We start from the raw sequence: 23,091 nt of genomic DNA, 5'->3' as shown, positions 1-23,091 counted from the left end.
GGTGGCGGGCAGTCGGGGGACCGGCCCCTCTCTGAGGTTATGTCCGTCCCTGGGGAAGGAGCACGCGGTACCCACGGGTACAGTGGGGGGTTTCGGGGACCGGTGGGCACCCCAGGGGCTCGAGGGAGATGTCCGTGTTGTAGTTTGAAACCGTTGACTGTAAGTGGTGTGAACCGTGGAATATTGAAGTGGTGTGAAGCTGCCATCACTGAATTAATCTCCTTTGTAAAGGGGGAATAAAAGGGTGGGGGCTCACCTCTCGATGGACAGCCAAGCTTGTGGATGGGGGTCTGACCCCACAGACCCTTCCTGGGCCAGGGAGAAGGGGAGGGGAGTGGGTGGGAGAGGGGGTGGGGACAGGAAAGGGGTTGGGGCAGAGAGAGGGGGTGGGGAGAGGGAGAGGGGGTGGGACGGGGGAGGGAGAGGGGCAGAGAGATCTCACACTCCTGATAGGTGGATATCCAAGTGTCAACAACAGGCTGAGACAAAACCATCCCCAGCCCACCCCAGCCCATCCCACACCCTCTCCCCACACTACCCTCAAACACCCCCACACCCCCAACCCACCCATAACCCCACCCTGCCCCTCACACACAACCAAATGCAGCCCTGACCCCACCTACCCCGCCTCTGAACCCCACCCACACCAGCGCCCACCTACACAAACCACAGCACCCACACCGCCTCTGAACCCCACCCATCCCAACCTAGAACCCCACCCACACGTCCCAGCACCCACCACCCCCACCCACACCCCCACCCACACCCCTACCCCACCCCGACCACCACCCCCACCCACACCCCTACCCCACCCCGACCACCACCCACACCCCCCCACCCCCACCCACACCCCTACCCCACCCCGACCACCACCCACACCCCCCCACCCCCACCCACACCCCTACCCCACCCCAACCACCACCCACACCACCACCCTACCCCCACCCACACCCCCACCCATCCCCACCCACACCCCCCCACCCCCACCCACACCCCTACCCCACCCCGACCACCACCCACACCACCACCCTACCCCCACCCACACCCCCACCCATCCCCACCCACACCCACACCCACACCACACCCCACCACACCCCTCCCCCACACCCCACCCCCACACCCACACTCCAACCCCACCCCACCCCCACCTCACCCCCACACCACCCCCACACCCACCCCCACCACGGGACCACTAGCTCCCGCCCACTCTGCCCTCATTACTGACCCTCCCCCCTGTGAACACCCCTCCCTCGGCCGAGGTCTGTCTGTGCTGAGCTCTGCGGGATGCAGAGCAGGGTGAACGCACGGATCGGTGCCGACACAGTGACCCCAGGACTGCACTCCCCGGGAACACTCTCACCCCCGAGCGGACAAAATGAAAGCTGTGTATCCAGGAGGCTGCTGCAGCTTCTGCCAGCTTATATCCTGCGAGCTCCAAACCTCGTCTTTGAACCTCTGTCTGACTGGTTCTCTGTGTTGACACTCTTTCTCTGATCTAAATTGGGTAGCAAAATCTCGAAGTGTGTCAGAGGATAATGGGTGATGCAAGATACATCGCTGCTTCATACCCTTGTTATATTGGCTGTCTCATTCAAACTTTCCTCCGGTTGAGCTCGATGAAGTGTCGGGTGGTCCAAGAGAACATTGATAAGCAGACTGAACGGGCAGACAAGTGGCAGATGAAGCTCGGTGCTGAGGTGTGTGAAGTGATTCACTTTGGCAGAAAGAGTCGCAGAGACAATGCAGTCTAAGTGGCCCTATTCTCGAGGGTATGTGCAAGAGCTCTGGTACATAAATCTTTCAAACTGGCAAGGGCTTTGAGACGGCTGAGATTCTGGGCTTCATTGACAGAGGCACTGCGTATAAACCAGGGGAGATACTTCCTTCTTTCCTGGTTCTGACAAAGGGTCTTCAACCTGAAACATTAACTGTTTCTCACTCCATGCAGGGTGTCTGACTCGCTGAGTATTTCTGGCATTTTCTGTTTTTTTTATTTCAGATTTAAAACATCTACAGTTTTTTAGAGATGTGTTGAACCTGTACAAAACTCTAGTTAGGCCCCAGCTGAGGTGTTGCCTTCAGTTCTGATCACTGCGTTTCACTCCCCGATAGAGTGTGCAGGAGAGGGTGATTGGAATGGTCCTAGGGGGTGAGGATTTCAGTTAGACTGGAGAAGCAACAAGATCCTGACCGGTTTAGAGAACATAGGTTGCAGGAGCTGGTCCTATTAATGGAGCATCAAACCCAGTCTTAAAATGTGGGGAAAGGCTCCAGGGGAGGTATGAGGCAGAGGGGACGTGACACTCACAGTATTTCCATCACTGACTCTCCCACCGTCAATACTCCAGGGTTCTCCACTGACTAAGGACTCCACTGAACCAACCACATCAGTATCCTGGCTACCAGAGCAGGTCAGAGGCTGGGTATTCTCTGGTGAGTGACTCACCTCCTGACACCCCAAGACCTTTCCACCATCAACAAGGCACGTCGGGAGTGTGAGGGAACACTTTCCACTTGCCTGGGTGAGGGCAGCTCCAGCAACTCTCAAGGAGCTCAACACCATCCAGGACACTTGTTCATCACCCCTTCCACGACCCTGAGCACCCGCGCTCTCCACCGCCGGCGCACAGTGGCTGCAGCGTGCACCGTCTACAAACGCGCTGCAGTTACTCGCTGACAGAACCTCCCACGCCTGTGACCTCTACCACGGAGGAGTATACGGGCTGCAGGTGCATAGGAACACCACCACCTGCAGGCTCCCCCCCAGGGTCACACACAATCCTGGCCAGGAAATCTATCGCCGGTCCTCCACCGTCACTGGGTCTAAATCCTGACCTCCCTCCCCAACAGCACCGTGGGGGCACCTTCCCCAGAAAGTGGTTCCAGAAGGCGGCTCACCCCCACCTTCTCAAGGGTAATTAGGAATGGGCAGTAGATGCTGGCCTTGCCAGCAGTGCTGGCCTCTCAAGAATGAATAAGTGAAAAAATTAACACATCTTTACTCTATTTAGATATATAATAAATAGATAAATATAATATATATCTTTATATAGGTTTATATATTGTTATTTATCTAGGTTGAACATGATCTCCCCGCTTTTGTACCCTATCAATCACTGGAACTGAGATCCTTTATTAACCGCGCTTTCAACAGGCCCTACAACTTCCAAGCATTTATGGACATGTTTACCCCACCGATACATATTCTGGTCAAATATAAATATAATAAAAATGTAATAAATAAATGGAGGCTATTTCGAAATAGACTCAGCCAGTGCTTTCAGAAGGGAATCGGATTGGCACTCGAAAGTGAATAACTTGCAGGATCTGTGGGGGAGACCGGGGAATGGACTGGGGATGTGGATGGGTTACCAGGTCCCGATGGAATGCATCCGCGTTGGTGAAGGATATGAGGGGGACGTTATCTGCCCAGTACCTTCCAATGGTGATACTTGGGTGTCAACAGTGGACTAGAGGATTGCAAATGTTCCATCCTATTCCTGAACTAGGGTGTAAGGGTAAACACAGCAACTGCAGGCAGATTGCAGTAACCTCAGTTCATGGGGAACTGAGGGAAACAATGATCGAGGAAAGAACAAATGGTCATTTGGGCAATTAGTAGTCATGAGGGAATGCAGGCATGGATCTGTTAAAAGCCAATTTATGCTTAACTGACTTTATTGTGATGTAAGTGTATTTTCAAAAGATGTTTGATAAAATCTGATGCAAAGACTTGTTAACACAACTGAAGCCCATGAAAGAAATGGAGGCATGGATGGAAATGGCTTTGATCAGGAAAACAGCGAGTTGTGATGGAGGCTGTGCTTTGGGCTGGAGGAGGTTATGCACTGAGTTTCCCCAAGCCCCAGCCTCGCAGCTTGGACTTCCTTGACATAGATATAAGTAAATATTGGGTGAACAGAGCACTCTTTCAACATCTTGTTGAAAGGATGAAGGATTTCATTTAGATTTACGAGGATGCTGCCAGGACTAGAGGGCCTGAGTTACAGGGAGAGGTTGGTCACACTGGATCTATCTTCCTTGGAGCATAGGGGAGTGAGGGGTGACCTCAAAAAAGTTTATAAAATCATGTATTCACCGAGGAGAGGGGTCTTGATGATGCTGAGAACAGTGTAAGTGAGGGTAATGTTCTAGAGTATGTAGATATTAAGAGAGAGGATGTGTTGGAGCTGTTAGAAAATATTAGGACAGATAAGTCCCCGGGCCCTGACGGAATATTCCCCAGGCTGCTTCGTGAGGCGAGGGAGGACATTGCTGAACCGTTGGCTAGGATCTTTGAGTCCTCTTTGTCCATGGGAATGGTACTGGAGGATTGGAGGGTGGCGAATGTTGTCCCCTTATTCAAAAAAGGTAGTAGGGATAGTCCAGGGAATTACAGGCCAGTGAGCCTTATGTCTGTGGTGCGTAAGCTGTTGGAAAGGATTCTAAGAGATAGGATCTATGAGCATTTGGAGAAACGTGGACTGATTAGGGACAGCCAGCATGGCTTTGTGAAGGGAAGATCTTGCCTCACAAGCCTGATAGGGTTCTTTGAGGAGGTGACCAGGAAGATTGATGAGGGTAGTGCAGTGGATGTGGTCTACATGGATTTTAGTAAGGCGTTTGACAAGGTTCCTCATGGTAGGTTTCTTCAGAAGGTCAGAGGCCAAGGGATCTGGGGAAGCTTGGCCGTGTGGATTCAAAATTGGCTTGCCTGTAGAAAGCAGAGGGTTGTGGTGGAGGGAGTGCATTCGGATTGGAGGGCTATAACTAGCGGTGTCCGACAGGGATCGGTTCTGGGACCTCTACTTTTTGTGATATTTATTAATGACTTAGATGAGGGGGTGGAAGGCTGGGTTAGCAAGTTTGCAGATGACACAAAGGTCGGTGGTGTTGTGGATATTGTGGAGGGCTGTTGAAGCTTGCAGAGGGATATTGATAGGATGCAGAGCTGGACTGACAAGTGGCAGATGGAGTTCAATCCGGAGAAGTGTGAGGTGGTACACTTTGGAAGGACAAACTCCAAGGCGGAGTACAAGGTAAATGGCAGGATTCTGGGCAGTGTGGAGGAGCAGAGGGATCTGGGGGTTCATATCCACAGATCACTGAAAGTTGCCTCACAGGTGGATAGGGTAGTTAAGAAAGCTTATGGGATGTTAGCTTTCATAAGTCAGGGGATCGAGTTTAAGAGCCGCAAAGTAATGATGCAGTTTTACAAAACTCTGGTTAGGCCATACTTAGAGTACCGTGTCCAGTTCTGGTCGCCTCATTATAGGAAGGATGTGGAGGCATTGGAAAGGGTGCAGAGGAGATTTACCAGGGTGCTGCCTGGACTAGAGAGTATGGAATATGAGGAGAGACTTAAAGGAGCTGGGGCTGTTCTCATTGGAGAGAAGGAGGATGAGGGGAGACATGATAGAGGTATACAAGATATTAAGAGGAATAGATAGAGTGGACAGCCAGCGCCTCTTTCCCAGGGCAGCAATGCTCAAAACAAGAGGACATGGCTTTAAGGTAATGGGGGGGGAGGTTCAAGGGAGATGTCAGAGGGAGGCTTTCCACCCAGAGAGTGGTTGGTGCATGGAATGCGCTGCCTGAGGTGGTGGTGGTGGAGGCTGATACATTGAACAAGTTCAAGAGATTGTTAGATAAGCATATGGAGGAATTTAAGATAGAGGGATATGTGGGAGGAAGGGGTTAGATAGTCTTAGGTGTGGTTTGAAGGGCGGCACAACATTGTGGGCCGATGGGCCTGTATTGTGCTGTATTGTTCTATAGTTCTATGGTTATGAGGGGTATGGATAAGGTGGACAGTCATAGTCTTTTCCCCAGGGTTGGGGAGTCCATAACTAGAGGGCATAGATACAAGATAAAAGGGGAGGGATTTAAAAGAGACCAGAGAGGTAACTCTTTCCACAGAGGGTGGTGAGTACCTGGAATGAGCTGCCACAGGAAGTGGTCGAGATGGGTACAATTGCAACATTTAAGAAGCTTTTGGATAGATACATGGAGGGGAGGGGCTTGGAGGGTTATGGGCCAAACACGGGCAACTGGGACGAGCAGGGAGGATGCTGTGGTCGGCATGGACCAGTTGGGCTGAAGGGCCTGTTTCCATGCTCTATTACTCTATGACTCTATCTTCAAATGTTTCACAACTTGAGAGTGGTAAACAGTGGAGAGGACAGTGATAGACGAAGAGACCGTGGACAGGGAGAGATGTATAACAGGTAGGTTGTGGTAGGACAACGAGGAGACAGTATCATATCTGGCGGACAGTTCTAACAGTGTGGAGGAACAGGAGGACTTACAGTTTGAAGGTGGAAAGCCAGGTTGGAGTATGTGATTAATGAAGCAAGTCACATCCTTGCTACAGAGGGTCAGAGGACAACATCACATCTGCTGAACCTCAGTAAATCTCTGGTTTGTCACAACTGGGGAGCTACATCCAATTCTGGTCACCGCACTTTAAGGAGGGCAGGAAGGTCTAAGAGAAGATTTACTAGAGTGGCTTCAGGAACAAGAGCTTAGACTGGAGAAACACACAAAGGAGCGGGAGGAACTCAGTGGGTCAGGCGGTCCTGGGGAAGAGAGTTGAGGAGTCTGGGACCAGCAACTAAAAATTAAAGCCTGCCCTTTCAGGAGTGAAGTTCAGAACCAGGTCCACCCCAATACCTGGAGTGGGTGGGCTTGCTGGATGTAGAAAGGTTGCAGGAGTTCAGGGGAGTGAAAGGGGCGAAGATTCTGAGGGGTGGTGGATGTGGGGAGGATGTTTTCTCAAGTGCGAGAATCTAGAACTGGAGGGTGGGGGGGCACGGGGGGCACTGTTTAAAAATAACGGATTGCCTTTGTTTTTAAACTGAGATGAAGTGATTCTTTTTCTCTCTCAAGAGTGTTGCGAGTCTTTGCAATTCTAGGGAGGTGGAAGCAGGGTCTTTAACTGAGGTACCAAACATCTGCACCATGCACCAACTCCTGACCACTCCCTCAGCTGCTCATCTGGGGAGACGAAGGACGGCATTAAGGTGGAGGGGGGTAGGAAAGATTCACAAGGATATTACCGGGATTGGAGGGCTCGGGTTTTAAGGAGAGGCTGGACAGGCTGGGACTGTTTTCCCTGGAGCAAAGGAGGCTGAGGGGTGACCTTATAGAGGGTTATAAAATCATGAGGGGCAGAGATAAGGTGGGTGATCACAGTCTTTTCCCCAGGGTAGGGGAGTCTGAATTGGTAATTGGTTTATTATTGTCACATGTACTGAGGTACAGTGGAAAACTTTGTTTTGTATGCCATCCACACAGGTTGTAACAACAGCGCATCGAAGTAGTACGAGGGAAAACAATAACAGAATGCAGAGTAAAGTGTCACAGTTACAGAGAAAGTGCAGTGCAGGCAGACAATAAGGTGCAAGGTCATAACGAGGTAGATTGTGAGGTCAAGAGTCCATTTTATCCTACTAGGGGACATTCAATAGTCTTATAACAGTGGGATAGAAGCTGTGCTAAAACTGGAGTGCATAGGTTTAAGGTGAGAGGGGAAAGGTTTTAAAGAGACTTAAGGGGAACCTTTTTACACGGAGGGCGGTGGGTGTGTGGAACGAGCTGCCAGAGGAAGTGGCAGAGGCAGGTACAATTACAGTGTTTAAAACAAATTTGGACAGGTACATGGATAGGAAAGGTTTAGGGGTATATGGGCCAAACACAGGCAAATGGTAGGCAAAATTAATTAAAGTGGTCACCTTGGTCATCATGGACAATTTGGGCCGAAGGGCCTGTTTCCATGCTGTGAGAACACCCACTACACCAGCCAGCAGTGTGCTGGGGTCTCCCACTCCCTGACATCCGAGGAAATGCCAATGTTCAGGCATCCCAACTCTTGCACAGTTGAAGCTGGTGTCCCTGATTCCCCATCGCAGTAACTTCTCACCAGGGCTGCCAGCTCTCAGCCCCCAGACCCCGTGCTCTCTGAAATAAATAGGCTGACACATCCTTGAGCTGATCTGTGTGCCTGAGAGTGTTTAAGCTTGGAATCATTGTTCCAGCTTGTGCTGGGCCGTTCCCAAGGTCGGAGTATCTCACATCCATCTCACTTTAACAGCGATGGGGACCATTCAGATCAGAGCTGGAGAAAGCTCTCCGATTGCCTGGGGGAAGTACGGGAGATCGGTGTTGGTCAGCAACAATTAGAGCTCTCTTTGTTACACAGACCACAGCCTCTGCTCTCCCCACCCTCTCCCCCTCTCCCCCATCCCCCCCTCCCTCCTCTCCCCCCTCTCCCCCTCTCCTCCCTCTCCCCCTCACCCCCTCCCCCCTCCTCTCCCCCTTCCTCCCTCTCCCCACCGTCTCTCCCTCTCCCCCTCACCCCACCCTCTCCCCCTTCTCCCCTCTCCCCCTCTCCCCCTCCCCCCACCCTCTCCCCCTCCCCCTCTCCCCCTCTCCCCACCCTCTCCCCCTCTCCCCCCTCCCCTCACCCTCTCCCTCTCCCCCTCCCCCTCTCCCTCTCCCTCTCTCCCCCCTCCCCTCACCCTCTCCCTCTCCCCCTCTCCCTACCCTCTCCCCCTCCCCCTCTCCCCCTCTCCCCACCCTCTCCCCCTCTCCCCCTCTCCCTACCCTCTCCCCCTCCCCCTCTCCCCACCCTTTCCCTCGTCTCTCAAGTTTCAGCTTTGGTTATTGCCACAGACAGACACAGGCAGGGTACCGGTGCCATTAGACAGTGTTCTGCAGCAACACAACATCGATTGTACAAAACTTACTCTCAATCGAGTGACACCTCTCCCCACTCTCTGCTTTCTGACAGATGTCTGCCCCCTCCCCCCCCACACTGACGGTTCAGTCTCCCCCCCACACTGACGGTTCGGTCTCCTTCACCCCCCCCCCCCCAACACTGACGGTTTAGTGTCCCCTCTGACAGTCTCCATCCTTCAGAGAAGATCAATCAGCTGCTCAGACACTTGCAGCCCTCTCCATTGCCCACGTTACCATACCCCGTCTTCCACACAGCCCCGTCCACCAAGGGTTGCTGTGCGTGTGTTGACGAGGCGTCCAGGGAGAACGTCCCCAGTCCACAGCGAGATGAGGACATTTTGTCCTCTCCTCGGAATGAGTAAAGGAATGGCAATGGCAGCAATCAGAGGACACTGCCCGTGACACCCAGTCTTAAAATGTGGGGAAAGGCTACAGCGGAGATATGAGGCAGAGGGGACAGGACACCCACTGGTATTTCCATCACCGACTCTCCTGCCGTCAGTCAATACTCTGGGGTTCTCCACTGACCAAGGACCACACTGAACCAACCACATCAGTACCCTGGCTACAAGACCAGGTCAGATCCTACGGTGTGGCTCACCTCCTGATGCTCCAAGGCCTCTCCCCCATCTACAAGGCACCAGCCAGGAGTGTGAAGGAACCCTCTCCTGTTACCTCTGTCACTGCTCAGAAGACCATTCAGACCAGTGTGCCTGTGCCAGCTCTCTGGAAGAGTGATCCAGTTATTTTCACCCACTTATTCTTGCTCCATAACGCTGAAAATTTCCCCTTTCCCAGGAATAATCCAATTCCCTGTCTGGAATTTCCCTGGATCAGCTTCCACAGGCCTTTGACTTGGCTCACAGCCGGAGAGCAATGCAGCTCCCAATGTCTGAATGAAGTTTGCTCCAACAGCACTCAGCTGCTGCACACCGAGGGCTTCAGGGGCAGGAGAACACCACCACCTGCAGGTGCCCCATCACCAAACTGAGGTGGAAACATGTTGCCATTCCTTCGTCGTCACTGGGTCCAAACCCTGGAGCTCCCACCCTGCAGCACCGTGGGACTGTAGTGGGCAGAGGTGCTGATTGTCCCTGGTTGATCTGTCAAAGCTCCCCACGACTGGGGACCCTGTGATAGACAGAGTCCGTGATGGACAGCCTACTGCTTCAGGCCCTTGGTCAGACCATGTACTGGAACGCCAGCTTGTAAAACGAACCATTCCCTTGATATTAAATGTGTTTCCCTCCAGTGCAGTACTGAGGGAGGGTCACACTGTGGGGGGGTTGTACTGAGGGAGGGTCACACTGTGGGAGGGGGTACTGAGGGAGGGTCACACTGTGGGGGGGTTGTACTGAGGGAGGGTCACACTGTGGGAGGGGGTGCTGAGGGAGGGTCACACTGTGGGGGGGTTGTACTGAGGGAGGGTCACACTGTGGGAGGGGGTGCTGAGGGAGGGTCACACTGTGGGAGGGGCTGCTGAGGGAGGGTCACACTGTGGGGGGGTTGTACTGAGGGAGGGTCACACTGTGGGAGGGGGTGCTGAGGGAGGGTCACACTGTGGGGGGGTGCTGAGGGAGGGTCACACTGTGGGGGGGGGTTGTACTGAGGGAGGCTCACACTGTGGGAGGGGGTACTGAGGGAGGGTCACACTGTGGGAGGGGTGCTGAGGGAGGGTCACACTGTGGGGGGTTGTACTGAGGGAGGGTCACACTGTGGGAGGGGGTGCTGAGGGAGGGTCACACTGTGGGAGGGGTGCTGAGGGAGGGTCACACTGTGGGAGGGGGTGCTGAGGGAGGGTCACACTGTGGGAGGGGTGCTGAGGGAGGGTCACACTGTGGGAGGGGGTGCTGAGGGAGGGTCACACTGTGGGGGGGTGCTGAGGGAGGGTCACACTGTGGGGGTGGTTGTACTGAGGGAGGGTCACACTGTGGGAGGGGTGCTGAGGGAGGGTCACACTGTGGGAGGGGGTGCTGAGGGAGGGTCACACTGTGGGAGGGGGTGCTGAGGGAGGGTCACACTGTGGGAGGGGTGCTGAGGGAGGGTCACACTGTGGGAGGGTGCTGAGGGAACGCACTGCCTTTGAAGGTTCACTATTTCAGATGGGTTTAATCGGAGACTGGGGCGAGATCCACATTCACTGTTGTGAAGAAGGCCGAGGTGTCGCCCTGGGCATTTTGGGCAACAGTTATCTTTCAATTAAATGATCAAGTCATTATCACATTGCTGCTTGTGGGATCTTGCCGTGCACAGACTGGGCAGCTGGGTTTCCCACAAGAGCCTTGTGGCTAGCTTAGCAAATGGAAGCAGCTTAGATGGGAATCTTGGTTGGCATGGACCAGTTGGGCTGAAGGGCCTGTTTCCATGCGGTGTGATTTGGTTTCAAAAATTGCTTAATTTTACTGCAAAATGATGTTCTGCAATGGATGTGACAGGAGCCACATAAAGACAGGAAGCAGTTGGTGAGCGGTTGACAGCAGCTTTGCACGGAGGCATGCGGTGGGGAGAGAACTGTGCTGCACTGAAGGGCCGTCCCACTGGAGTCAGGCGGGGGGCTGTGAGTTGGTGGGAAAGTGCGGTGGGGAGAGAACAAAGTGTCCTGGAGCTGTGAGGTTGCTGGGGCTCGATGTGAAACTCTCCCTCTGTCTGTTCCAATCTGGGCGATGAAAAGAGCCCTTTGGACAGTGAACACAATGCAGTGATCGGTTGAAGAATGGCTTGCCTGGGACGGCTGAGAATTGCTCCTTTCAGCGGGGCTGTTGGGGGGAGGTTTCTGGACAATGTTACAAGCTCAGTCTCATGCTGAATGGAAGTCCCGTTCTCAGCGCCCACCCCCGGCCACAGTGTGAAAGACGGATGCCTCGACGTTACACCAGTTCCTCGCGGGAACCCTTCCCCTCTCAGCTGCAGCACTCAGACGGCCCAGACAGAACTGCATGCAGCCAGGCACAGGCGAGGCAGCAGCAGGAGGGGATGGGGGTGCACTGGACTGACAGCAGGCAGCTCCCCCCTCACACCCAGCAATGTCACTCCGAGGTCACTGTGTTGTCGAGAGCTCCACTGCAGAGGCTGCAGGAGCTGACTGTGCCGTCGAGGTAGATAAACCATCTGCAGTGGGGTAACGGAAGTGGGAATGTGCAGTGTTATAGGGAGAGTGAGGTCGTGTGGCAGGAAGGGAAACACATTCAGGGCTACTCTGGCCCTCCCCCGCATGTTACAGATCACCACCACTGTACACATACACTTGAAAGCAAGCCCAATGTTCTATTACATGGAACAAACCGTCAAAGTCCATCTCCAAATCAGGACACCTTTCCTCGCTTCGAATTGTAACCCAGCAGAAACGTATCTGTGTGAGGCAGCACCATTTTATTTTTCATCCACTCACTCAAGGCCAGCATATATTGCCCATCTCTCATTGCCCCCCTGAGGAGGTGGGGGTGAGCTGCCTCCTGGAACCGCTGCAGTCCTTCAGGTGAAGGTGCCCCCACCGTGCGGGGTTGGGGAGGGGGCTCCAGGGGGACCTAGTGACGGTGAAGGATCAGCGATAGGTTTCCAGGTCAGGATGGTGGGTGGTGTGGAGGGGAAGCTGCAGGCGGTGGTGTCCCCGTACATCTGCTACCCTTGCCCGTCTTGGTGATGCAGCTCACAGGTGTGGGAGGTGCTGTCGGAGCAGCCCAGGCGACTGACTACAGTGCAGTGTGTAGAGGGTGCACACTGCAGCCACTGTGCATCGGTGGTGGAGGGAGGGGGAATGTGTTTAGGTCACAGAGCCATGTTGTAGAGCAGGGAAACAGGCCCTTCTGCCCCCTCGGCAATGCTAGCCGTGGTACTTAGCCCCCCTTCGCCTGCATTAGGCCCATGTCCCGCTACAGATTCCCCTTCAAGTACATTCTAAATGTTGTAATTGTACCCGCCTCTACCACATCCTGTGGCAGCTCGTTCCTCACACCCACCTCCCTCGGTGTGAAAAACCTGCCCCTCGGATCCCCCCCAAATTCCCCCTCTCATCTTGACCCCATGCCCTCTATCCTCGGACTCCACTGCCCTGGGGATAAGGTTCTGACTATCTACCCTGTCTGTGCCCCTCACCAACTTGCATCCTCACACCCTCCTGCACAGCAACACTTCCAAGGTCCCCGCCGTTTACTGTATACAGCCTGCCAGCACTTGGGGTCCCACACCCCACACCCATCCATCCAATCAAACTCCATCTGCCACCGCTCCTCTACATCCCCCTGATCCCAGGGTGGGGGTGCTGGTCGTGTGGGCCGCTTTCTCCTTGTTGGTTCTGAACGTGAGGCCTCACCCATCTGGGCAGGTGGAGAGTGTTCCATCACTTGTGCCCTGTAATGGGTAGACATACTTTGTGATGTCAGGAGGTGAAACAGGATCCTCAGCCTCTGAGCTGCTCTTGTAGCCCCTGTGTTAATGTGATTGGTCAGGGTAAATTTTCTCATCAATGGTGACCCTCAGGATTTTGGTGGTGAGGACTTACCAAAGGCCAGGTGGTGAGATTCTTGTTGGAGATGGTCATTGCCTGGCACGTGTTTGGCACAAACATGGCTTGCCACCTCACTCATTCCTGGGCCTTGCTGCCTGCAGACATGGCAGCTTCACTGAGCAGGAGTTGTACTGGGATTGAACGTTGTGAACACCCGCTCTTCCAACCCTCCGATGGAGGGAAGGTCACTGATGGAGCAGCTGAAGGTGGTTGGGCCCAGACACTGGGGAACTCCTGCGTCATGTAGCAGGAGTATAAATGGGTGGTGGATGGTTGGGTGGACATTACATTCCACGCGCCGTATTCTAATCCCCTTCACCTACCCAACCTATACTGTCCTCTCAACCCCCACTAACACAAAGGCATTGTTGGTAAACTTGTCCTTTCAGATCATTGCTATAGATTGTGAACATCTGGAGGGTCACAGCACTGATCACCATGAACCCCACTAGTCACAACCTCCCAGACGAAGAGTGACCTGTATATTCCTGCTTTCTGTTTACTTGTCCTCAGTCCATGACAGTCCCTGATACTGTGTCCTCCAATCTTAGCTCCTGTGTGGCACTTTACTGAAAGCCTTCTGATAGCCCAGATCCACTGATCTGCTGGCCTGCCCCTTATCCACTTACACATTCAAACACCTGGAATAGATCTGGGAGGCATGGTTTCTGTTTTATAATTGATGTTGACCCTGCCCAGTCCTGCCGTTATTTTCCTACAACTGATGTCAGGGCAAGTCGTTTTCTTTTTCCTGAACACTGGGGTGATGTTTGTCCCTTTCCAGTCTGTGGAACTCACCTGGAATCTGTGGAATTCTGGAAATTGACAACCAGTCCACCCCCCCCTCTCCACACCACGTCCCTCACGATCCAGGTCATCAGGCCTTGGGCATGGTCGGCTTTCAAACCCAACAACCTCTCCCGTGTTCATTTTTCACCGATACGAACTTCACTCCACTCTCTCTCACTCAGTTCCCCAGCATCTCTGGGACGGTTTTGAGGATTCTTCTGTGAAGACAGACACAAAGTATTTACTTAATTTCCCTACCACTTCCTTATTCCCCACACACATTAACCCTCGCTAATCTTGAACATTTTACACTCTACAGAAGCTCTGGCTGGTCTAGAGACTGCAGATGCTGCCTATCACCTGCCAGCTTCTGACATCACTCCCACTCCCCCCTCCCTCACCTACCTATCACCCCCCTCACCTGAATCCAGCTCTTGTCCTACCCCTTCCCCCCACCCTTGTATACCGGCCACGTCCCCTCAACCTTTCAATCCAGGTGAAGGATCTCGACCCGAGACGTCGACAGTCCGTTTCCCTCCACAGAGGCTGCCTGACCCGCTGAGATCCCCCAGCGTTTAGCGAGCACTGGCTGTCTGCTTTTATTCTTACTGGCAGTCTACTCTCCTGTTTCTACTTCCTTCCCTTTTCTCATGATTCTTTGCTGAATTCTGAGCTGTCCCCAGCCCCCAGGCTTCCTGCTCTGTCAGGCCACACTATAAACCCTCCTGATCTAATACCGTCGTTAACTAATCGAGTTACCCTTGATTCCTGTCAGCCTGTTGTGCCTTTGTCGTAAGCCGTGTGTTAACTCTTTTATTGTCAGTCATTGCTTATCTACCGCTGCATCACGGTAGTGTCGCGGTTAGCGCGACGCTATTACAGCGCCAGCGACCCGGGTTCAATTCCGGCCGCTCTCTGTAAGGAGTTTGTACGCTCTCCCCGTGTCTGCGTGGGTTTCCTCCGGGTGCTCCGGTTTCCTCCCACGTTCCAAAGACGTAGGGGTTGGGAAGTTGTGGGGATGCTATGTTGGCGCCGGAAGTGTGGCGACACTTGCGGGCTGCCCCCAGAACACTCTGCGCAAAAGATGCATTTCACTGTGTGTTTCGATGTACGTGTGACTAATAAAGAGATCTTATTTTATCTTTGAAAGCTGTTAGGAAAGATGTCGAGGCTTTAGAGAGGGTGCAGAGGAGGTTTACTAGGACGCTGCCAGGATTAGAGGGCATGTGCTGTCAGGAGAGGCTGGACAAACTTGGGCTCTTTTCTCTGGAGCAGCAGAGGCTGAGGGGTGATCTGTTGGAAGTGTATAAAATTATGAGGGGCACAGATAGGGTGGACAAGCAATATCTTTTTCCCATTATTGAGCGGTCCAATACCAGAGGGCATGCACTTAAGGTGAGAGGGGGTAGGTTCAGAACAGACGTGAGGGGCACTTTTTTTACTGAGAGAGTGATGGATGCCTGGAATGCGTTGCCTGATAGGGTGGTGGAGGCAAACTCATTGGGGGCTTTTAAGAGGGACTTGGATGGGCACATGAATGAGAAGGAAATAGAGGGATATGGGCATTCTGTTGGTAGGAGGGATTAGCTATGTTGGCACGACATTGTGGGCCTAAGGGCCTGTTCTGTGCTGTACTGCTCTATGTTCTATGTTCCCAATCTGCCTTGGCCAACTCACACCCTCCGGTCTTTATACTTTTGTATTTAGATGCTGAGCTGTTCTACCATCGAGGAAATGTTCTTGGAACTGAAATTCATTTGCCAGTTACATGCCCATCCTTCGCACACTCCCACTGCACCCCTCTGATTTTGGCTACTTGTTCATTGGCTGTAATCACTCCACTGCAGGCAGTCATCCCTTCAGCTACCAAGGCCCTGAACGAGATCACCTGTCTTAGTAACTCCTCTACAGCTTGCTGTCATTTTCTGTCTGCTAACACTCTAGGGATAATGTTTTGCTGCATTAATGGGGCTGTTGAGATGGCAATTGTACACAGCTGGTTGGAGAGCAGGTTCACTGCTTTCATTGTTACACCAGTCAGCTGTTACCAATGCAAGCTGACAGACACCATTAGTTCTTTGTTTGTTCAGGCACTGCTCTCTTCCTGGTCTTTGTTAAACCACCTGTCCACTTTAATCTGACAAGATCCTTCAGCAAATTGCTGGATTGTAGAGAGATACTCCAGTCTCACTGGCAGCTGGGTAGGTGTCATGGAGAACCACAGATGGCAGACAGGGGGTGGTGTGGAACCATGCACTGGCTCTGGCCAATCCCAGACCTGCCTCTATCTCACACCCGCGGGGCGGTTGTCTCCCATCGGCCGGGAGCTGGTTCAGGCCAGCGGGTGAGACCACATTCAAAATCTGTCAATGCAGCCATGTTTGGAGGCATTGCAAGCAGTGAGGATGATGCAGGTAACGACAATAGTGCGTCGGTGGGCTGGCTGAGTGGGGAGAAACTGAGCAATGGAGTTTAATGTGGGGAGTGTGAGGTGGTCCATTTTGGCAGAGTGGGAGGGGAGGGTTGAGGTATCCTCCCCAACACATATCATCTGAGTTTGATCTGTCATCAATGTGCAGTCTTTTTCCCAGGACTGGGGAATCAAGAACTAGAGGGCGTAGGTTTATGGTCAATATAGAACATGGGACATTACAGCACAGTACAGGCCTTTTGGCTCACAATGTTGTGCCAACACTTTATCCTGCTCTAAGATCTATCTAACCCTTCCCTCCCACATAGCCCTCCATTCCTCTATCATTCATGTGTCTATCTAAGAGTCTCTTAAATGTCCCTGATGTATCTGCCCCCACAACCTCTGCTGGCAGTGCGTTCCACGCACCCACCACTCTCTGTGTCAAAAACTTGCCCTTATACCTTCCTCCAATCACCTTAAAATTATGTCCTCTCGTGTTAGCCATTTTTGCCCTGGGAAAAAGTCTCTGACTGTCCACTCGATCTACGCCTCTTATCATCTTGTACACCTCTATCAACTCACCTCTCATCCTCCTTCTCGCCAAAGAGAAAAGCCCTAGCTCACTCAACCTGTCCTCATAAGACATGCTCTCCAATCCAAGCAGCATCCTGGTAAATCTCCTCTGCACCCTCTCTAAAGCTTCCACATCCTTCCTATAATGAGGCGACCAGAACTGAACACAATACTCCAAGTGTGGTCTAACCAGAGTTCTATAGAGCTGCAACATCACCTCATGGCTCTTGAACTCAAACTCCCGACTAATGAAGGCCAACTCACCATACGTCTTCTTAACAACCCTATCAATCTGTGCGGCAACTTTGAGGGATCTATGGATGTGTGCCTCAAGATCCCTCTGTTCCTCCACACTGCTAAGAGTCCTGCCATTAACCTTGTATTCTGCCTTCAAATTTGATCTTCCAAAGTGTATCACTTCACACTTTTCCAGATTGAACTCCATCTGCCACTTCTCAGCCAGGGTCAGCATTCTATCAATATCCTGTTGTAATCTACAGCAACCTTCTACACTATCCACAACACCACCAACCTTTGTATCATCAGCAAACTTACTAACCCACCCTTCCACATCCTCATCCAAGTCAATTATAAAAATAACAAAGAGCAGGGGTCCCAGAACAGATCCCTGCAGAACATCACTGGTCACTGACCTCCAGGCAGAATACTCTCCATCTACCACCACCCTCTGTTTTCTAGAGGTGAGCCAATTCTGAATCCACACAGCCAAGTTTCCCTGGATCCCATGCCTGCTGACTTTCTGAATGAGCCTTCCATGAGGAACCTTATCAAACACCTTACTGAAATCCATCTACACCACATCCACTGCTCTACCTTCATCAATGTGCTTTGTCACATCCTCAAAGAATTCAATCAGACTCGTGAGGCACGACCTGCCCCTCACAAAGCCATGCTGACTGACCCAAATCAGCCTATGCTTCTCCAAATGCTCATAAGTCCTGTCTCTAAGAATCTTCTCCAGGAATTTGCCCACCACTGAAGTAAGACTCACTGGTTAATAATTCCCAGGGTTATCCCTGCTTGCTTTCTTAAACAAAGGAACAACATTTGCCACCCTCCAATCATCTGGCACTACTCCTGTGGCCAGTGAGGATGCAAAGATCATCACCAAAGGCGCAGCAATCTCTTCCCTCGCTTCCCGTAATAACCTTGGATCTATCCCGCCCAGCACCAGTGACTTATCTATCCTGATGTTTATCAACAGTTCCAGCACATCCTCGTTCCTCATGTCGACATGCCCCAGCGTATCAGTCTGTCGTACACCATCCTCACAAACGTCAAGGTCTCTCTCTGGTGAATACTGAAGCAAAGTATTCATTAAGGACCTCCCCTACCTCTTCGACTCCAGGCACATGTTTCCTTTTTTATCCCTGATTGGTCCTACCCTCACTCTGGTCATCATCCTGTTCTTCACATAAGTGTAGAAAGCCTTGAGGTTTTCCTTGATCCTACTTGCCAAGGACTTCTCATGCCCCCTTCTAGCTCTCCTAAGTCCATTCTTAAGCTCCCTCCTGGCTACCTTGTAACTCTCCAGAGCCCTGTCTGATCCATGCTTTCTAAACCTCAGGTAAGCTTCTTTCTTCCTCTTGACAAGATATTCTACATCTCATGTCAACCACGGTTCCTTCACTTGACCATCCTTACCCTGCCTCAGTGGGACGTCCTTATCCAGAGCCCCATGCGAGTATTCCTTAACCAACCTCCACATTTCCGTTGTGCATTTCCCCAAGAACATCTGTTCCCAATTTACGCTCCCAAGTTCCTGCCGAATAGCATCATAACTCCCCCTCCCCCAGTTAAATACTTTCCCATATTTTCTGCTCCTATCCCTCTCCATGGCTACGGTAAAGGTCAAGGAGTTATGGTCACTGTGAGGGGAGATTTAACAGGAACCTGAGGGGCAATTTTTTCACCCAGAGGGTGGTCCATATATGGAACGAGCTGCCAGAGGAAGTGGTTGAGGCAGGTGCATTAACAACATTTAAAAGATATTTGGACAGGTACGTGGGTAAGAAAGGTTTAGAGGGATATGTGCCAAATGTGAGGAAATAGGACTAGCTTAGATGGGAATCTTAGTTGGCATGGACTGGTTGGGCCGAAGGTCCTGGTTCCATGCTGTAGGACTCTATGAGCCACCGAGTTCCTCCAGCAGACTGTGTGTTGCTCCAGGTTCCAGCATCTGCCGTCTCCTGTGTCTCTGTGGAAACCGGGTGGTTGGGTCTTTCTCCTTCGGGAAGGAAATGATTCTCCTCTCAGCTCCTTCAACCTCCAGCCTGCAGTCTCTTCAAACTAGTTTTACACAAAGCAACAGACAACCTGTTGGAGAAACTCAGCCGGTCGGACAGCATCTGTGGGGCGGAGAGGGATTGTCGATATTTCGGGTTGAAACCCTGCATCAGGAAGCAGATACAACAGCGATGTTTCAAAGGCATTAGACAGACACGTGAACAGGCAGGGAATGGAGGGATGTGGAACGTGTGCAGGCAGATGGGGTTAGTTTGATTTAGCATCATGGCACAGACATGGTGGGTCGAAGGGCCTGTTCCTGAGCTGTACTGTTCTGTGTTGTATGGTCAGGTTAAGAGATAAAAGCTGTGTAAGAAGCTGCAGAGCAGTGCACGGGATTTCATTTGCAACATTTCTTATCAGACAATCCTGATGCAGGATTTCGACCCAAAACGTCTACTGCCTATTTCCCCCACAGACGCTGCTCGACCCACTGAGTTCCTCCAGCAGATTGCACGTTGCTCCAGACTCCAGCAGCTGCAGTCTCTGGTGTCCCTCTAGTTTTAAACGAAGATGGTGTGCTTGCCAGTGGTATGCTGGGTAAAATGTTCGGTCAGTGTTGGCCAATCAGAAGTTAAACACGTGTGTTCTTCAAGAGGCAGCAAAGATTTAATGGAACCCTTTTAAAGGGGTGCAGTGGCGGGGGACCTGTGTGTATTGGCCGTTGAATGTGGCAGGACGTGTTGAAGGATTACTCAGTGAGGTTCGTGGACCTTTGGGCTTCACAAATATACATACTGAGCATAGAGGCAGGGAGGTCACAGCAAACCATTCTAAGTCTCTGAGTCGCTCCGGTCTGGAGTTCTCCTTTCACTCTGGACCTTGGACGTTGGGGAGAATGTGCATAACAGTCTCAGGAATGAAGACTGGAGAAGCCCTGCTCGTTCCCCTGGAGAAGGAGGTTGGCAGGAGGCTGGATGGAGGTGGATGAGACCACGACAGCTTTCGGTCAAAGAAAAGCTGTTCCCATTTGCTGATGGCATGAGTTTTGTGCATGGGATGCAGGGGAGGAGGACCTGCAAGGAAGAACGTTCACCCAGCGAGTGGTAACGAGCTGGAACACGGGACCTCTGAAGGAGGGGCTGGAAGCAGGGACAACGAAGATTTCAAATGGGAATTGGATGTGAGCTTGATGGAAGGAAACTTCAAGGGCTGAGGGCGTGAAATGGGGCTAACTGGGTGGCCCGAGGGAGAGTTGGCATTAGCGTGATGAGCTGCAACAAACAAGATGCTGGACGAACTCAATGGGTCAGGCAGCATCCGTGGAGGGAAGATGAAGGGTCAAAGTCACAGTCGAGTTTACTGTCATCTGCACATCCATGTGTGCACAGGTGCAATGAAAAACTTACTTGCAGCAGCATCACAGGCACAGAGCATCAGATAAGCAGCATTCACAAGAAAAATATTAATTAACCATAAATTGAACACAATTTTTACAAGAAGAAACACAATTAGTACAAAAAATATTGCAAAGTGATCAAAGTGGTCCCAGTGTTGCTGTGCTGAGGCAGTGATTAGGGTTGTGCTGGTTGGTTCAAGAACCGAATGTTTGAAGGGAAGTAGCTGTTCCTGAACCTGGTGGTGTGGGACTTCAGGCTTCTGTACCTCCTGATGGGAGCTGCGAGAAGATGGCATGGCCCGGATGGTGGGGATCTTTGATGACGGATGTTGCCTTCTTGAGGCAGCGGCTCCTGTAGATGGCGTCAGTGGTGGGGAGGGCTGTGCCCATGATGGACCAGGCTGTGTCCATGGCTCTCTGCAGCCTCTTGCGTTCCTGTGCGATGGAATTTCTGTACCAGGCCGTGATGCAACCAGTCAGGATTCTTTCAACAGCGCATCTGTAGACATTTGTTAGAGTGTTTGGTTACAAGTCGAACCTCCTTAAGCTTTGTATGAACCATGTATGAACCTCCCAGTATGCACCTCTATATTATTTAAAGTAAATTAAATCTATCCCTCTGTACCCTTCAGAATTGTCCTAGTTAATTTATATTGCCTCCCAGGACAGAATACTCTGGTTTCTTTAAACACTGGAGTAGCTTTAATTATCTAGTTGCTGTTTCTGCTGGAGATGATAAACTGTGACAAGCATTAGCATGAGGACTTCCGTAAAATAATGGAGCAATGCCTCTGTGCTCCATGGAATCTGCAGATGTCACTGCTGGTGCTTAATTAGAGAGATGCATTGGGGAACAACTGCACTGCACACTAGTCCTTTCTAAAGGCGATTTATTTTAATAACAATTCCTCCATCATCAAGGGATTTATGGAGGACCCAGTTTCCTCAACTGGTATTACAGATTAAGCTGGCCTTCCAGTGCATGTTGACCATATGGTCAGTTTATGAGCTTCAGAGCAGCTTGTCATTGACACAAAATGGCCGCACAGAGCGGGGAGAACAGGGTGCCACAGTGGCACAGCGGGCAGAGCCGCTGCCTCGCAGCACCAGAGACCCGAAATCAATCCCGATCTCTGGCGCTGTCTGTGTGGAGTTTGCACGTTGTCCCTATGACCACGTGGGTTTCCCCCGGATGCTCCAGTTTCCTCCCACATCCCAAAGACGCGCGGGACAGTGGGTTAATTGGCCCCCAGTGTGCGGGTGAATGGGATTAGTGTGGGATTAGAGTAAATGGGTGGTTGATGGTCAGCACAGACTCTGTGGGCCAAAGGGCCTGTTTCTGTGCTGCATCACTCTGTGACGGTGAATGTGGTCACTCAGTGATGGGGTGGGCCAGGTTGGTGCAGACATGATGCATCGATGCACTGCTTGCCTGGTGAACCACTGTAGTTCCTTCAGTGGCTCAGGGGTTGATGCTCTGTAAAGGATATCAGAGCTCTCCCCCTTCTCCACCTTCCCCAGGGAGAGAGGAAAGGCATGGTGCCCAGTCCTGGTCTCTGTCCAGTCAGATTCCCAATGTCCAGGCAGCCAGCTTTCCCAAGCAAGTCAGTGTCAGCTGGGCTGGAACTGTCCCAGCCATCCCCAACAGTGAGCTCACTCAGAATCAGAATCAGATTTATTATCACTGATTTATATGTCATGAAATGTGTTGTTTTGCGGGAGCAGTACAGTGCACAGACATAAAATTACTATAAATTATAAAATAAGTACATAGTGCCAGAAAGGAATTATGAAGTAGTGTTGGAGACATCATGCAAGATTTCGACCCAAAACATCAACAGTTTCTTTCCTCTCACAGATGCTGCTCGACCTGCTGAGTTCCTCCAGCAGATTGTGTGTTGAACGAGGTAGTGTTCATGGGTTCAGGAATCTGATGGCGCAGGGGAAGAAGCTGCTCCTGAATCATTGAGTGTGGGTCTTCAGGCTCCTGTAGCTCCTCCCTGATGGTAGTAATTGTCCATACCTCCTCCCCTGGTCCATGAACCAACTACACACTGGGGCATACAAGAGACAGACTTGGCTTCGATGGAAAAATACCAACTTTAGATGTTAGAAATCTAAAATCAATACGGCAGTGAAAGCCCCTTTGTGCTGCTCTTGTTGCCTTGTGTTCATAGTCATAGAGTCATACAGCACGGAAACAGGCCCTTCAGCCCAACCCGTTCATGCTGACTAAGATGCCCATCCAAGCTGGTCCCATTGCCAGCGTTTGGCCCTCTGTTGGGGCTGTCCCTGCAGTTAGGGGTGTATTTCTACTGATTCAGTGACAGGGATGGAGATGGTTATCACCATGAGGTTCCATAACGTGAAGCTGCGTTACCTGCACCTGTGTCAAGAAACAAACTTTTTTTTGAAGTTTTTTTTACT

General features: G+C 51.7%; 1 protein-coding gene across 4 annotated transcripts in view; it reads left to right on the top strand.

The window, feature by feature from the left end:
- The window catches only part of cadm2b (cell adhesion molecule 2b), a 1,294,793-nt gene that overhangs the window by 1,132,977 nt on the left and 138,725 nt on the right, over positions 1–23,091 (top strand). The gene's annotated exons all lie outside the window — the stretch shown is intronic.

This window comes from Pristis pectinata, chromosome 4 (assembly GCF_009764475.1).
Source record: "Pristis pectinata isolate sPriPec2 chromosome 4, sPriPec2.1.pri, whole genome shotgun sequence".
NCBI classification, from domain to species: domain Eukaryota; kingdom Metazoa; phylum Chordata; class Chondrichthyes; order Rhinopristiformes; family Pristidae; genus Pristis; species Pristis pectinata.
This window is presented reverse-complemented; position numbering and strand designations above follow the sequence as displayed.